This window comes from Triturus cristatus, chromosome 3_2 (genome assembly GCF_964204655.1).
Source record: "Triturus cristatus chromosome 3_2, aTriCri1.1, whole genome shotgun sequence".
NCBI classification, from domain to species: Eukaryota; Metazoa; Chordata; class Amphibia; order Caudata; family Salamandridae; genus Triturus; species Triturus cristatus.
The window spans coordinates 419,013,006-419,028,858 of record NC_140584.1 but is presented as its reverse complement, the minus strand read 5'-3'; positions in this window follow the sequence as shown (position 1 = coordinate 419,028,858).

Here is a 15,853-nt window from a genome sequence, read left to right as displayed (position 1 = left end):
GGGACTGCCACCTCCCCGGGGCTCTAAATAATAAAATTGGGGGGTCCGTGACGGACCCCCAAGCCCTGGGGACCACCACCCCCGGGGCTTTGCATATGTTGGGAGGGGGGCCCCTCCTGGAGCCCTCGATGGCCCTAGGGACCGCCACCCCCCAAGGCCGGCTCCTGCAGTGTCCCAGGGGTACCCATCCCCGGTACACTGCTGTTTGCTATGACAGGGTGGGAGCCTCAAGGCTCCCGCCCTGCCACAGCAAACTCTGCTTTGGTTTTTGGAAGAGAGAGCAGGAAACCTGCTTTCTCTTCTAAAAAACAAAGCCGATTGCTTTTCCACACGGGGAGCTGCATCTTAGCAGCTCCTCATGTGGAAAAGCAATGCCGGCTCCAGCAGGAGGCGGGGAGCCAGCAGGACTGTGGGGGAATTGGGGACCCATCCACGGTCCCCAACGGAGAGGGCCAGCCCCAGGGGATGGGGTCCCCGGGGATAGAAGTGGCCCGGGAGGGGGGCCACACGGCCCCCCCTCCTCAAAAATGTGAAACTAAATAAATAAATAAAACAAAGGCCGGCCCCGGGGGATGGGGTCCCCGGGGCCATAAATGGCCCAAGGAGAGGGTCAATTAAAAAAAGACCGGCATCGTGCCGGAGGCCCCACCCCTCCCTGCAGCACTCTGCAAACACGCCAGGAACTAATTCCCCTTGAATACTGGGGTCCCTGGGGATCAACTAGCCCACTAGGAACCTCCAGTGTGCGCCAGGGAGCTGCGTTGCAGAGAGGTTGTCCAGGCCGTGCCTTTTTTTACACCTCTCTGCAACGCAGCTCTGTGGCGCTTACTGGAGGTACCTAGATGGCTAGTTGGACCCTAGGGACCCTCAGGATTCAAGGGGAGTTAATCTTCCAACTTAAAACGTCCTCAGGGCGTGTTTAAACGGTGGTGAAGGGAGGGGGCGGGGCCTGAGGTGACATGTGCAAACACGCTCTGTGGCGTGTTTTAAGTTGGGGAAATAATTCCCCTTCAATCCTTAGGGCCCCTGGGGGCCAAGTAGCCCACCAGGTGCTTCCAGTAAGCGCCACTGCACTGTGTTGCAGAGAGGTGGTCCAGGCCATGCACCTTTTTACACCCCTTTGCAACGCAGCTCTGTGGCGCTTACTGGAGATACCTGGTGCGCTAGTTGGACCCAAGGGACACTCAGGATTCAAGGGGACTTTATCTCCCAAATTAAAACGGCCACATGGCGTGTTTGCACACATGTCACCTCAGGCACCACCCTCCCTTCACCAGTGTGCAAACACACCCTGTGGTGCGTTTTAAGAGGTAGTTTTAATCCCCCTGCCCTATTATATACTAGGGTCTTACAGAGGAGGTCATGGTCATCACAGGGGTACCCCAACGCATAGTGTTCCCTAGTGTATGTAGATGTTTTCACTGTATTCTAAGTGTCTTTTAGCATAGCACTGGTTCTAGGCCTGGTTAGTGAGTTTCAGTTACCACCAGTACCCGTCTGAAAAAGTTGTAGGCACAGGAGGACTTTCTTTTCCTCTGTTGGTTCTTTCTGCACATCTCTTTTTCTTCCTGCAGTTTTCTTCGTTTTTGTGGACTTCTGTTGCTTCTTTCTGCATTTCTTTTTTTTCTTTCTGTACGTTGTATCTTCTTTCATCACATGTCCTACCTCTGTAGGCATAGTTAGAAACTAGCATTTAAAAAACCTTTGGAATTCACTGAAAAAACCATAGGTTTCAGGCACGATATAGTTAGAAATTAGCATTTAAAAAACCTTAGAAATTCACTGAAAAAACCATAGGTTTAAGAGAAAGTTATACTTAGCTGGACATTTCACTCATACAAAACCTGTGAAATTCCCCCCGTTATAGTTAGTTCAGCTAACTATAACTCGCCCCCCCGCAATGCACTGCTGATGACGTCACATATTACCTCACTCATGACATGGTCAGTGACATCACTGATGACATCACTGATGACATCTCAAATGACATCACTGATGCCATCACAGTTTAAATACGTTTTAATCTATATAGGGAAAGGTGTGTTGAAGAATGAGTGGGTGTATAAGTGTCTGAATGGATGATTTACTAGGTGTGTGACTGACTCTATAAGTGAGTAATTAAACATAACTTACTGAATGCGTGGGTTAGTGATTAAACTATGTGAATGTCTGTTTCCGTATGTCTGTTGGTGTGTAAGCGGCTGCATGGGTTTGCGAATAGCTGCATGAGTGTAGATATGGGTTATTGATTGGTTGTCTGAGTATCTGTCTGGGTGCCTCATAGTTTGTGTGGGTGGGTTGTGTATGACTCTGTGCATAGATGTGTGAGTGGGTGATTCACTGGGTGCATGGTTTGAAGAGTGCATCTTTGATGGACTGTATGGGTGGGTGAGTATATGTATGGGTGTGTTAGTGATTGAATGTATATCTCAGTGGTACATGTGTGAGTAACTACATATGTGAAAGGCAGTATATATGTGTGTTAAAGTATATAAATGGCTATATGTGAGAGTGTGTGATTGTGAGAGTGACTGTATAGATGAGTGTGTGCTTGTATCAGTGATTGTATAAGAGCATAAGAATGTGGTAGTATTTTTATGAGTAAGTGAGCTGGTGAGTGTATAACTGTATAGGTGAGTAAATGGGAGTGTGATAAATTATTTGCATGACTGACTAGGTGTGTGAGTATCTCTATGGATGAGTGGTGGTGTGTGAGTGTCTATATAAGTGTACAAATGCATATGATAGTCCTGTACTGAGTGACTGTAAGCATGAGTGACTGTACAGGTGAGTGAGTGGATGTGTGTGTAGACCTAAGAATCAATGATTGCGTATGTAGTTATTGGTATTGGAGTATCTATGGTTTTGAGAATGTTCATCTGTAATTTTGAGTGGGTGAATCAAAGGTTATATTAGGGTGTGAGAAGATGCATCAATTTATCACATGGATGATGTCATCAGTGATGTCATCAGTGATGGCATCAGTGATGTCATTTGAGATGTCATCAGTGATGTCATCAGTGATGTCACTGACCATGTCATGAGTGATGTAATATGTGACCTCATCAGCAGTGCATTGTGGGGGAGCGAGTTATAGTTAGCTGAACTAACTATAACGGGGGTAATTTCACGGGTTTTGTATGAGTGAAATGTCCAGCTAATTATAACTTTCCCTAAAAATGTTTTTTTCCGTGAATATATATATATCCGCAACACTTCACACCACCAGTTTCAAAGACGAGAAGGCAGACCCAGGTTCGGTGCAAAAAAACGGGTTTATTCACAGAATGCCCGCACCACTGCCATGACGCGTTTCAGCCTCCTCCGAGGCCTTGACCACATGACACGTTTCAAAACCATTTTTTCATTTTTAAAGTGACAGTGCACAAAATCACACGTGGAAAGTGCATAATAGACATAGAAGTTACACTACATGATGAATTGGTGAACCTGATAACTCAGAGCCTTAAAATAATTGATCCCCGCTGTGGGAGTACCATAAATATGTGCAAACTACGCAATAAATATTCATGAAGTCATAAATATTTAAAACAAGCATGGCAACTTAAATAAATAAATTATTAAATAAGTTAAGATATTATTGCAATGACAGTACTCTAAAAACATCAGTATAAATTGTTATAAAATAGATCAAACAACAATATATACGATATCATATTAATTAGTGGCCAATTGAGACCCTTCTAAAACCTCTGTCATAAAACCAAGTGGTAATATAATGGTACATCTTGTCATGCTTACTCCAATTCTGCTTGCAAGACTGGATTGCACACTTCCTCTGTCAATAAAACATCCGAGGTTCAAAGGTCCTGCCCAAGTGGGCCAATATTCATGCGTAACTTTTCAATATGCAAAGTGCTAGTGCTAAAAAAAATAAAAAAACGTGCTCTAACCCTCTTTGAATCACAGCCGTCATTCAAAGACGTGAAATCATATACATAAAATTAATATAAAAACTAAATTTTCTTATATTTAAATTCAGGAAAGGCGGTACTGATGCCAGCTAAAAGATACTGGATGTGAGAACAGTGTTACTTAAAGGCAGGTGAATAAATCCTCACTGATATTGAGACCGTGAGGTGTTTTACAGTTAATCTCCAAGATGTATTTCGTTTCAAGTTTTCTAAGGAGGTGTTCGCGGTTACCACCCTTTCTAAGGGGCAAGTCAGTATCCACAGCAAAGTATTTCAAGTGTTGTATGTTGCTGTCGTGGTGTTCCTGGAAATGTCTTGCCACTGGATAAGTGGCATCTTTGTTGTTGATGGCTCTCATGTGCTGGAGTACCGTTTGTGAACCTGCAGCTTCATGCTCCCCACATAGCGCAGGCCACATGGATACTCCAGCACATATATTGCAAATTCTGTTTTGCAGTTTAGGGACTTAGTGATGGCAACAGGTCTAGGTTTAAAAGGAATGGTATACGTTTTTGTGTTCAAACCCTGTTTGCAGGCTTAACAAGTGGCACACTTGTAAAAGCCGGTCCTGTTGCCCAACCAATTTTTAGTCACTGTCACCTCTGGGCTACTCTTTACTAGAGCATTGCTCATAGAACAAGCTTTCCTGTAGGAAATACTTGGAGTAGCTGTCAAACAACTTCCTAAAACAGGGTCATTGAGTACCAGTGGCCAGTTTTTGTTCACAATTTTGTGGAGGGTTTTGTGTTGGCGATGAAATGTTAACACTAATCTGGTTGGCTGAGCGCTGTAGTTTGTTTGCCTTCTCAATGGCCATTTTAACCACCCCCTCTGGGTACCCCCTAGCCATGAACCTCTCCCTGCTTTCCCTTTGAGCCTGCATTCAGTCAAGGTCCGTGCTACATATCCTTCTGATCCGCAACATCTCCCCATATGGGATGCTGTTAATCAGATGGCTACAGTGTTGCCTGCAGATGGCTTCCTGTGTAGACGAGTTTCTAACTTGCAGTTCTCAACATATATCTCTACATCGAGAAATACTATGCTAACTTTGCCCATCTGAGCTACAAACTGCAAGTTCAAGTTATTGTTGTTAAGTTCTGATACAAACGCCGGCGCATCACATTCACTCCCTTTCCAAACTAAAAACAGATCATCGATGTACCTGTACCAGCAAAGTACATGTCTGCCTAGGGTCTCACTGTGTGTTGCCATGAGGACCCACTCTTCCCACATGCCCATATGCAAACAGGCATAACTGGGAGAAAAGCAGGCCCCCATGGCAACGCCACTGACCTGCTGGAAGATCTGATTAAGGAAAAGGAAAAAGTTGTTTTCTATGCAAATGGAAATCATATCTAGTAACTTCCTGTTGTGTGCAGCGTGTTGCATAGGTCTTGTGTTCAAATACAATTCAGCTGCTTTGATACCATCACAATAATGTATACTTGTGTACAGCGAGGTAACATCAAGCGCTATAAGTACACAATCAACTTCCCAGTTCACATTCTGAATTTTACGCAGGAAGTCCCCCGTGTCCTGGACATATGATGGGAGTTTCCTGACATGGTCCTGAAGGAAGAAATCCACATACTTGGATGTGTTCTCAAGTTGACTACCCTAGGCCGATATAATGGGCCTCCCCGGAGTTTTATGCATATTTTTGTGTATTTTGGGGATGAAATAAATAGCTGGTATAACAGGGTAGTCCACTTTCAAAAATTTGAATTCTTGTGCGCTTAGCAGACCTGCAGATTTCCATGCCAGAAGTCTACTGTTAAATTCACCCCATTCACATTTGACAGCTTGGATGGTGCTTCTTTTGCAGCAGTTTCTGTCATTTATTCGAGACAGGGCCTCATCCATATATAGGTCACGTGGCCACATGACCACGTTGCCGCCCTTATCAGACTGCCTGATAATGACATTGTCATCTCCTTGTAATTTCTTCATCAGTTGGGAGTAAGTGTGATCTTGTTTGGTATATTTCTTTTGGGACCGCATGCTTGAACAAGAACGTTTTTTCAATTCATGAATGACTTTCTCATGAAAAATGTCCACATTGTCACGAAGCATTATTGGACAAAACGTCGATTTAGGCCTAAAATCGGTTTGTGCAATTGTCCCAATTTGTGTTTGAACAGAGTCGGTTTCCTCCATTGTTGGGACTATATATTGTTCATCAAGAAGTTGTTGCAAGTCCCTCAGCAAGGCCACATCCCCAACTGACACCGTCGGGCTGACACTGCCTTCATCTGGCATGTTATTTACTCCCTGTCTGTTGTGTGCTCCTTGGGTTAAATGGTATTTGCGTAATTTGATCTTGCGCACAAATTTGTACAGATCTATCCTTGTTTGTGCATAGTCTAAGTCTTTCACGGGACTGAAAGAAAGTCATGTCATGCTTACTCCAATTCTGTTTGCAAGACTGGATTGCACACTTGCTCTGTCAATAAAACATCCTAAGTTCAAAGGTCCTGCCCAAGTGGGCCAATATTCATGCGTATACGTATTCATACATATATATATATATATACATATATATATATATATATCTATATATATATATCTAGATATATATTACCTACTGGCGGTCGCCAGTAGGTAGTTATAGTTAGGACCACGTTTCCATAGGAAAACCTCAACATTCTATTTTGAATAACTTTGGCGCCGGTCGACGAATCCTCGCGAATTTCTCAAAATAGGTGGGGCGCTACGCTCCGCTCCTACCCTGAAAGTCTCGGGGGGATCCGTCAAGCGGGGGCTGAGATAAAAGGGGGGTCCCAAAACGCGTTTTTCCCATGCATTTTTCCATAGGACCTTTAGAACGAGCTACAGCCCGAACGGCTGAACAGAATTACTCAAAATTTGGCAGAGAGGTAGTCCCTAGGTCAAGGAAGTGCCTTTTGTAGGTTTGGTGTAAATCTGTTCAGTAGATTCTGAGAAAATAGCCTTTAAATCAATATATATATCTGAGCCCGCTTACGGTACGCTTACCGTACGCTTACGGTAAGCGTACGGTGGCGTGCGCGAGCGCGATTCTGATTGGCTCTTAGATCTTAGTAAACATTCGAATCGGTCGAAACCAGGAAGCGGCGGCCGCCATTTTGTGTATTTCACTCTGAAAAAAAAGAGTGAAAACAAGGAAAGGGGGCAATGAGGAGAGTTACAGACCCCCTAACATTTGTAAGGGGGTCAAAGAAGGACAGAAAAGTACAAAAAAAACATTTATTGATTTTAAAAAAAATCACGGGGTACGCGTACGGTAAGCTTACGGTAAGCGTACGGTAAAAAAAATAAAAAAAAAAAAATGAAAAGCAGATTTAAGAGTTTAGATATTAGGGAGCTCTAAAAAGAGCTGTTGTGTTTATGAAGTCATTTTTTTAGTGGTACCTACAAGTAAGTACCGATGCAGAGTCTAAGGTTCAAGAGGAAGACTCTGTTCCCTTCATCATTGAAGTGCACACCATCTCCTCTATAAATGTCTTGCATGTCATAACGCAAGTTGTTGTGGTAAATGGCACCCATACCATAGTCACGGAGGAAAGCAGAAACAGATTTGTTGACGTGCTTTCTTGCTTTGTCAATCTGTGGACAGAAATGATTGGACCAGTTCAATTTTTGCCTTTGGCATATGTTGGAAAACACAAAGGCAGTTTTAGGGAAAAGTGTAAACAGTTGTGCAAAGGTGTCCTTCATAAGCATTTCCAGACCTACCCCAGTCAAAGTGCCTAGGTCATTGCCACCACAGTGCACTATTATGAGGTCAGGGTGTTGGATTTGAATGAAGGATTTCACCAATGGCATCAATTGGTGCCACTTTAACCCTCTCTGACCAATCCATTTAATGTCTACATTTGGCAAAGCAAGGTATCTCACCATACCTGTTTTCTCTGCAAACTTTTCACTCCAGAAGACATAGCTGTGCCCTACAATCCACACTGTGAACATCTTCAAAGGAGAACTGGATGCACTCAGGAGGTGTCTTTCAGTAGAATGGCAATATGAAAAGAAAGACAGTTTGGAAATGGAGGCATACATATTTTTTTCAAAGCAAAAAGAACTGATTGGCTGTTTCATACCATTCTAGAATAAAAACTAGGCTGTATGTGTAAATTAATAGAAGCATGTTTTGTATTGGTAAAAAAAAATGTGTAACCAAAGAACAGTACTATGGATTTGCTGTTAGGTTTGAAAAGTCAAGCACTCTTGCTCTGTGGAATTGAAACATTGTTTGGCGAACTTCTGACCTAACTCAACACAGCAGTGTTCCATGAGCTGTTGCTATGGTAGCAGGCAGAAGTCAAGTTGGGGGAAGGGTACTAGGCAGAAGTCAAGTTGGGGGAAGGGTACTTTTGGAAAAGGGTTGGTTTTCAACCAATAGAAATGTGTGATTACATTTGAAAAAAAGGGGGAAGCACTGAGATTTGAAACTTACAAGTATATGTGTGGAAAAATAGAGGGAAAGTTTGCCATTATCTGGTTCTGCTGAGAGGAGAGAGGTGAACACAACAGAGATCCTGGCTCTGATAATCTGCTGTTTGAGTGTCACATTTCTTTCACAATTAACTAATTTTAAAGGTGAGTTTACAGTTTGAGAGGGGATGTATGTGGTAACTTAAGAAATGAATAATAGAAATGGAAATTGTTTTTGTTGTAGTTACACATGGTGGTTTCATAATGTGTCAGTCTGTAAAAGTGATTTTCACTTGCCCCGAAAAAAAAAAGAGCAGTAAGTGTGCTTTCAAATTGGCAAAGAAATTTCGTTTTGGGACTAATGTGAAAACATGACTCTGTGTGCAGAGAGGAATTATAGGCAGAGATTTATTGCGTATTGCTCTGGTGATTTCACAGTTGCATTAGATGGAAAGGGGGAGCGAATTTTTGGAGGAAGAAGCAGAGTCTTAGCACACACCCATGTGCTTGCCATGTATAGTCATGCACAGTATTTACAAGCGAGTGGGGTTTTCAGGTTTCAGTCTGTAATGCAAATACATTCAGCATCACTAAGGCTGGTTGCCCTTGCTGGAGTGTAGGCAGTCACCGAGAATACACATGGTGGTGGTCTGAAAAAACAGTTTGGACATGTGCATTTAAATAAATCAAAAAAAGTGGTTTCATAATGTGTCAGTCTGTAAAAGTGATTTTCACTTGTAAAAAGTGATTTTCACTTGCCCCGAAAAAAAAAAGAGCAGTAAGTGTACTTTCAAATTGGCAAAGAAATTTCGTTTTGGGACTAATGTGAAATCATGACTCTGTGTGCAGAGAGGAATTATAGGCAGAGATTTATTGCGTATTGCTCTGGTGATTTCACAGTTACATTAGATGGAAAGGGGGAGCGAATTTTTGGGGGAAGAAGCAGAGTCTTAGCACACACCCATGTGCTTGCCATGTATAGTCATGCACAGTATTTACAAGCGAGTGGGGTTTTCAGGTTTCAGTCTGTAATGCAAATACATTCAGCATCACTAAGGCTGGTTGCCCTTGCTGGAGTGTAGGCAGTCACCGAGAATACACATGGTGGTGGTCTGAAAAAACAGTTTGGACATGTGCATTTAAATAAATCAAAAAAAGTGGTTTCATAATGTGTCAGTCTGTAAAAGTGATTTTCACTTGTAAAAAGTGATTTTCACTTGCCCCGAAAAAAAAAAGAGCAGTAAGTGTGCTTTCAAATTGGCAAAGAAATTTAGTTTTGGGACTAATGTGAAAACATGACTCTGTGTGCAGAGAGGAATTATAGGCAGAGATTTATTGCGTATTGCTCTGGTGATTTCACAGTTGCATTAGATGGAAAGGGGGAGCGAATTTTTGGGGGAAGAAGTAGAGTCTTAGCACACACCCATGTGCTTGCCATGTATAGTCATGCACAGTATTTACAAGCGAGTGGGGTTTTCAGGTTTCAGTCTGTAATGCAAATACATTCAGCATCACTAAGGCTGGTTGCCCTTGCTGGAGTGTAGGCAGTCACCGAGAATACACATGGTGGTGGTCGGAAAAAACAGTTTGGACATGTGCATTTAAATAAATCAAAAAAAGTGGTTTCATAATGTGTCAGTCTGTAAAAGTGATTTTCACTTGCGCCGAAAAAAAAAAGAGCAGTAAGTGTGCTTTCAAATTGGCAAAGAAATTTCGTTTTGGGACTAATGTGAAAACATGACTCTGTGTGCAGAGAGGAATTATAGGCAGAGATTTATTGCGTCTTGCTCTGGTGATTTCACAGTTGCATTAGATGGAAAGGGGGGAGCGAATTTTTGGGGGAAGAAGCAGAGTCTTAGCACACACCCATGTGCTTGCCATGTATAGTCATGCACAGTATTTACAAGCGAGTGGGGTTTTCAGGTTTCAGTCTGTAATGCAAATACATTCAGCATCACTAAGGCTGGTTGCCCTTGCTGGAGTGTAGGCAGTCACCGAGAATACACATGGTGGTGGTCTGAAAAAACAGTTTGGACATGTGCATTTAAAAAAATCTGAAAAGTGGTTTCATAATGTGACAGTTTGTAAAAGTGATTTTCACTTGCCCAAAAAAAAGAGCAGTTTGTGTGCATTCAAATTGGCAAAGAAATTTCGTTTTGTGACTAATGTGAAAACATGACTCTGTGTGCAGAGAGGAATTATAGGCAGAGATTTAATGCGTCTTGCTCTGGTGATTTCACAGTTGCATTAGATGGAAAGGGGGAGCGAATTTTTGGGGGAAGAAGCAGAGTCTTAGCACACACCCATGTGCTTGCCATGTATAGTCATGCACAGTATTTAGAAGCGAGTGCGGTTTTCAGGTTTCAGTCTGTAATGCAAATACATTCAGCATCACTAAGGCTGGTTGCCCTTGCTGGAGTGTAGGCAGTCACCGAGAATACACATGGTGGTGGTCTGAAAAAACAGTTTGGACATGTGCATTTAAATAAATCAAAAAAAGTGGTTTCATAATGTGTCAGTCTGTAAAAGTGATTTTCACTTGTAAAAAGTGATTTTCACTTGCCCCGAAAAAAAAAAGAGCAGTAAGTGTGCTTTCAAATTGGCAAAGAAATTTCGTTTTGGGACTAATGTGAAAACATGACTCTGTGTGCAGAGAGGAATTATAGGCAGAGATTTATTGCGTATTGCTCTGGTGATTTCACAGTTACATTAGATGGAAAGGGGGAGCGAATTTTTGGGGGAAGAAGCAGAGTCTTAGCACACACCCATGTGCTTGCCATGTATAGTCATGCACAGTATTTACAAGCGAGTGGGGTTTTCAGGTTTCAGTCTGTAATGCAAATACATTCAGCATCACTAAGGCTGGTTGCCCTTGCTGGAGTGTAGGCAGTCACCGAGAATACACATGGTGGTGGTCTGAAAAAACAGTTTGGACATGTGCATTTAAATAAATCAAAAAAAGTGGTTTCATAATGTGTCAGTCTGTAAAAGTGATTTTCACTTGTAAAAAGTGATTTTCACTTGCCCCGAAAAAAAAAAGAGCAGTAAGTGTGCTTTCAAATTGGCAAAGAAATTTCGTTTTGGGACTAATGTGAAAACATGACTCTGTGTGCAGAGAGGAATTATAGGCAGAGATTTATTGCGTCTTGCTCTGGTGATTTCACAGTTGCATTAGATGGAAAGGGGTAGCGAATTTTTGGGGGAAGAAGCAGAGTCTTAGCACACACCCATGTGCTTGCCATGTATAGTCATGCACAGTATTTACAAGCGAGTGGGGTTTTCAGGTTTCAGTCTGTAATGCAAATACATTCAGCATCACTAAGGCTGGTTGCCCTTGCTGGAGTGTAGCACTCTGGACATGGGCTTTTTAAAAAATCTGAAAAGTGGTTTCATAATGTGACAGTTTGTAAAAGTGATTTTCACTTGCCCAAAAAAAAGAGCAGTTTGTGTGCATTCAAATTGGCAAAGAAATTTCGTTTTGTGACTATTGTGAAAAGAAATGTAGTAATATATTTAAATACAATAAAGGATTTTTTTTTTTAGTTTTTTTCAGGTATTGCTGAAGAGCAGTGAACAAAATTTAAGATGCCTACAAAATCCAGAGTTCAAAAAACGCTAAAAAAAAAACTATATTTGAAGACAACTGGAGGACCAAAGTTAGTAGAAGATGCTCATGTTGGGAAAAAGAAAAAATCTTCTGGTAAGCAGAAAAAACAATTTCTTAAAAATATATTCAAAACAAAGAAAAATGTACAAAATGTCTGTACTGGAAAGAATGTTACAAAAGGAAGAGAACAGGAAAAAATTGAGAATTTAGTTAATGCAAATATACCTTCTGCAACTGAAAAGATTTACATAAACAGAAAAACAGCGTTTAAAGAGATACGTAGAAAAATGTTTCAGAGAAGAGTTATGTCCAATTTGATAAAGGATGTGAAGAAATATAAGCAAAAGGCAAAATATTACAAGAGAAAAAAAGAAATTGAAGCCATTGCAGCAAAGGCATTAGAATTAAAAAGGAAACTATTCATATTCATTTTGAATAGGATGCGTACATTAGATAAAATGGTTAATGTACTGAAATCACAAAGCAAAAGCAAAAGAGTAGTGAACAGAACAAACTTTTGTAAAGTGTTTTTAGGAAAGTGGATGCATAGTTCAAGTAGTGAACCTTTTTTTAATGAAGAGAGCTATTTTCAAAGTAATAGTTTGCTGCATGCAGTTGACACCAGAGGTCGTGCTTACGAAGTGAAAAATGGTTGCATAATGGAGAAGGAGATAATGGTTCCAAGAGATGAGGTACAAGTGATGGCAGATGAGGCAATGGGGAGACGTCCTAAAGCCCCAGTGTACACTTGGAATTGTAGTAGTATTTGCACTGTGCGTCAGGATTCTATTGACAAATTTCGAGAGTTTCTTAGAGAATATAGTAAAAAAAGTGTAAAACAGAAGATTAAGGTGCTTCAAAGTCTGGATCCATGCAGAGTGAGAGAGAATACTGGTTTGCAGGGTCATTCTCTGGCTTGTCTATCTAGAAAAGTGTGCAATAGTGTTTTCCATCATTTTAGGATGCTGGCTGTTCATCATACTGAAATGAGAAAGTTTGTGAGACGGTTGTATTTTGCCAAAAGTCCAGCAATAAAGTTAAATGAATTGAATAGGGCTCTGTTCCGAGGAACGGTATCAGATGTAGAGAAGGTTGTTGATGAAATTCAGTTTTGTTACTTTGGTCCTGAACAAAACAGTGCAGAGAAGGACACAGTAAATGAGGAAGAAGTGGAAGAGAATGTAGAACCTTCTGTAAGTAAGACATTTAATGATCACATAACAAAATTTGCAATAGTCTCTAATGAAAGACCAAATGTTACTTGTATTTGTTGCCGCAGAACTCATTATAGAAAACAAACTAGGAATGTTGATCTCTACAGAAAGAGTGAAAATGAAGATAATTATAAGTGGAAGGATTTTGCCACATATATATTTCTAGAAAATTGTTTTGAATTGGGTGAAGATCAGCGTATTTGTAAATACTGTTACAACAAGTTAGAGGAAAATAGAATGCCGACCAGAGCTGTACATAATAATTTAGAATTGGATGCTATTCCTGCTGAACTTTCTGAATTAAATACATATGAGTCTATACTCATTCAATGTGTTCATCCGTTCCAGACCATAGTACGTATGGAGCCCAAAACTGGTAAATTACCTCCTTCAGATTTACTGAGAGGTTTAAAAGGTAGAGTGGTGTATTTGCCCTTGGATTTGAAAAAAAATATGGAAACTATTGATGCGGATACTTTGGAAACTGAACCATTAATTATTCTGGTTAATGGTGTACCTACAAAGAATAAGAAGATTTGGCAGGAGCTGGTAGATGTGCGGAAAGTACAAAGAGCAAATTTGTATTTGAAAAAAAATAACAAATGGTATGAATCAATTTATATAGAAGAAGAAGAAGAAGAAGAAGATTTTCAAGAAGACACAGAAACACCAACTGGACAAATTGAAAAAGTGGACAAGTCAAAGGAAGAAGAAATTTATGAACATTTTAGCATACATCCTCTTCATTCGAAAGAAGTTATGGGAGACAATATTGATCTCTTTCAGATGAAGAAAGCAAAAGGAACTCCTGTGAGTGTATGGGAGGAGAGCTTGGAAGCTCGATGTTTTCCCCAGCTGTTTCCAAAAGGAAAAGGAGGACGATACGATGAACGTCCAGAACAGATTCCAGCTTCAGAGTATCGGACTACAAGACTATATGCTGAAGATCCCAGATTTCGACAAAGTATTCCTTATTTGTTCCATCTTTTATTTGAAAGATACTTGTCTGCACTATCTTATGCAGTAAATCACATTTTAAAAAGTGGAGTACATTTACAAAATGTGTCTGCTAAGGATTTTATGGAGAAAGTGCAGCACCGAGATGATCATTTGGAAACACAACTGATCAATCTGATGGCTTGTCAGCGTGGGACAAATGAATATTGGTACCGACGCCATGGAGAACTAAAATGCATGTTACGGAATTTAGGAACACCAACATGGTTCCTTACCCTAAGCTGTGCCGAGTACGCTTGGGATGATTTACTGGATTTTCTACGAGAGGCCAATTCAAACATTAAAAACATCGAATACAAGACAGCAGGAGAACTGTGCTCATTGGATCCGGTTAATGTTTGCAGATATTTCAATCATAGATTTGAGGCTATGATGTCCTTCATCTGCAATAAAAAAAATCCACCCCTTGGAGAAGTAGTGGATTTCTTTTGGAGAAAAGAGTACCAGGCAAGAGGTGCTCCTCATATTCATATGCTGTTGTGGATCAAGGATGCCCCAAAGTTTGGAACAGATGCTGATGAAGCAGTGTTATCTTACATTCAAGAATATGCAACATGTGCTATACCAAAAAGCACAGAAGAGAACAAGTTAAAGGAGCAAGTTTTACGTTTCCAAAGTCATCGGTGTGGAAAATACTGTCGACGGAAATACAAGAGCAAAGAAAAATACTACACTAAATGTCGATTTGGATTTCCTAGACCTGTTCTTTCAAATGGAAGAGTAAACAGTTTTATGTCAGCTGTGAGACATACTATCACAAGAAAATCACCTAAGAATACCTACAACCTTAAAAGAAAAGAAGAATCAAAAAATATAAATGACTACAACCCAGTCATTTTATCCATGTGGAACGCTAACATGGATATACAGTATGTAGCTGACAATTCCATTGCTGTTGCACGATATGTAACGTCTTACATTACGAAATCAGAAAAAACAGAATTGAAGGAAATGTGGGAAGAGATTTCTCACGAGAAGACTGTCAGTAAGAAGCTGTACAGTTTCAGTTTGAAGATGTTATCGCATCGAGAAATTGGATCCTACGAATGTTCAGATAGGTTATCTTCTGCAAGTCTCTACTCGAAGTCAAGAAGAATAATTTGGGCAAGTTTAGGCCTTGCAGCAATGAGAAATCGGGTACTGAAATCTGTAGGAGAAATTGAATATTTGGTCGAGAATGACCCAGAAAGTACAGATATATTGAAAACAAACATGTTGGACACATATTATCCCAAGAGAAGTCAACATCTGGAGAACATGTGTCTCTATGAAGTGCTGCAGAACTACATTTATTCAAGGAAAGCCACAGAAGACATCAATAATGGAAAATATAAAGTCGTTGGTGAAGAAGGATGTTTGGTGAAGCAAACAAAAGGAAGTTTGATAAATCACCGGAAGCTGAGTTGCGACACTACTGACAAGAAAGAATTTTACTACTTGGCTCTTTTACAGTTGTTTAAACCATGGCGTACAGAGGAAGAACTACTGGGAGAATTTCAAAGCTATGAAGATTCATTTAATGCTTGCAAAGACAGCATACAATGCAATACATTCACAACTTATCTGCAAATGTTAAATGAAGAAATTGAACAGGAAACTACAATTGCAGCAGAAATAGCTAGAGACAGTTCTCAGGACAGCCAAAGTTCAGGAACACACAGTCA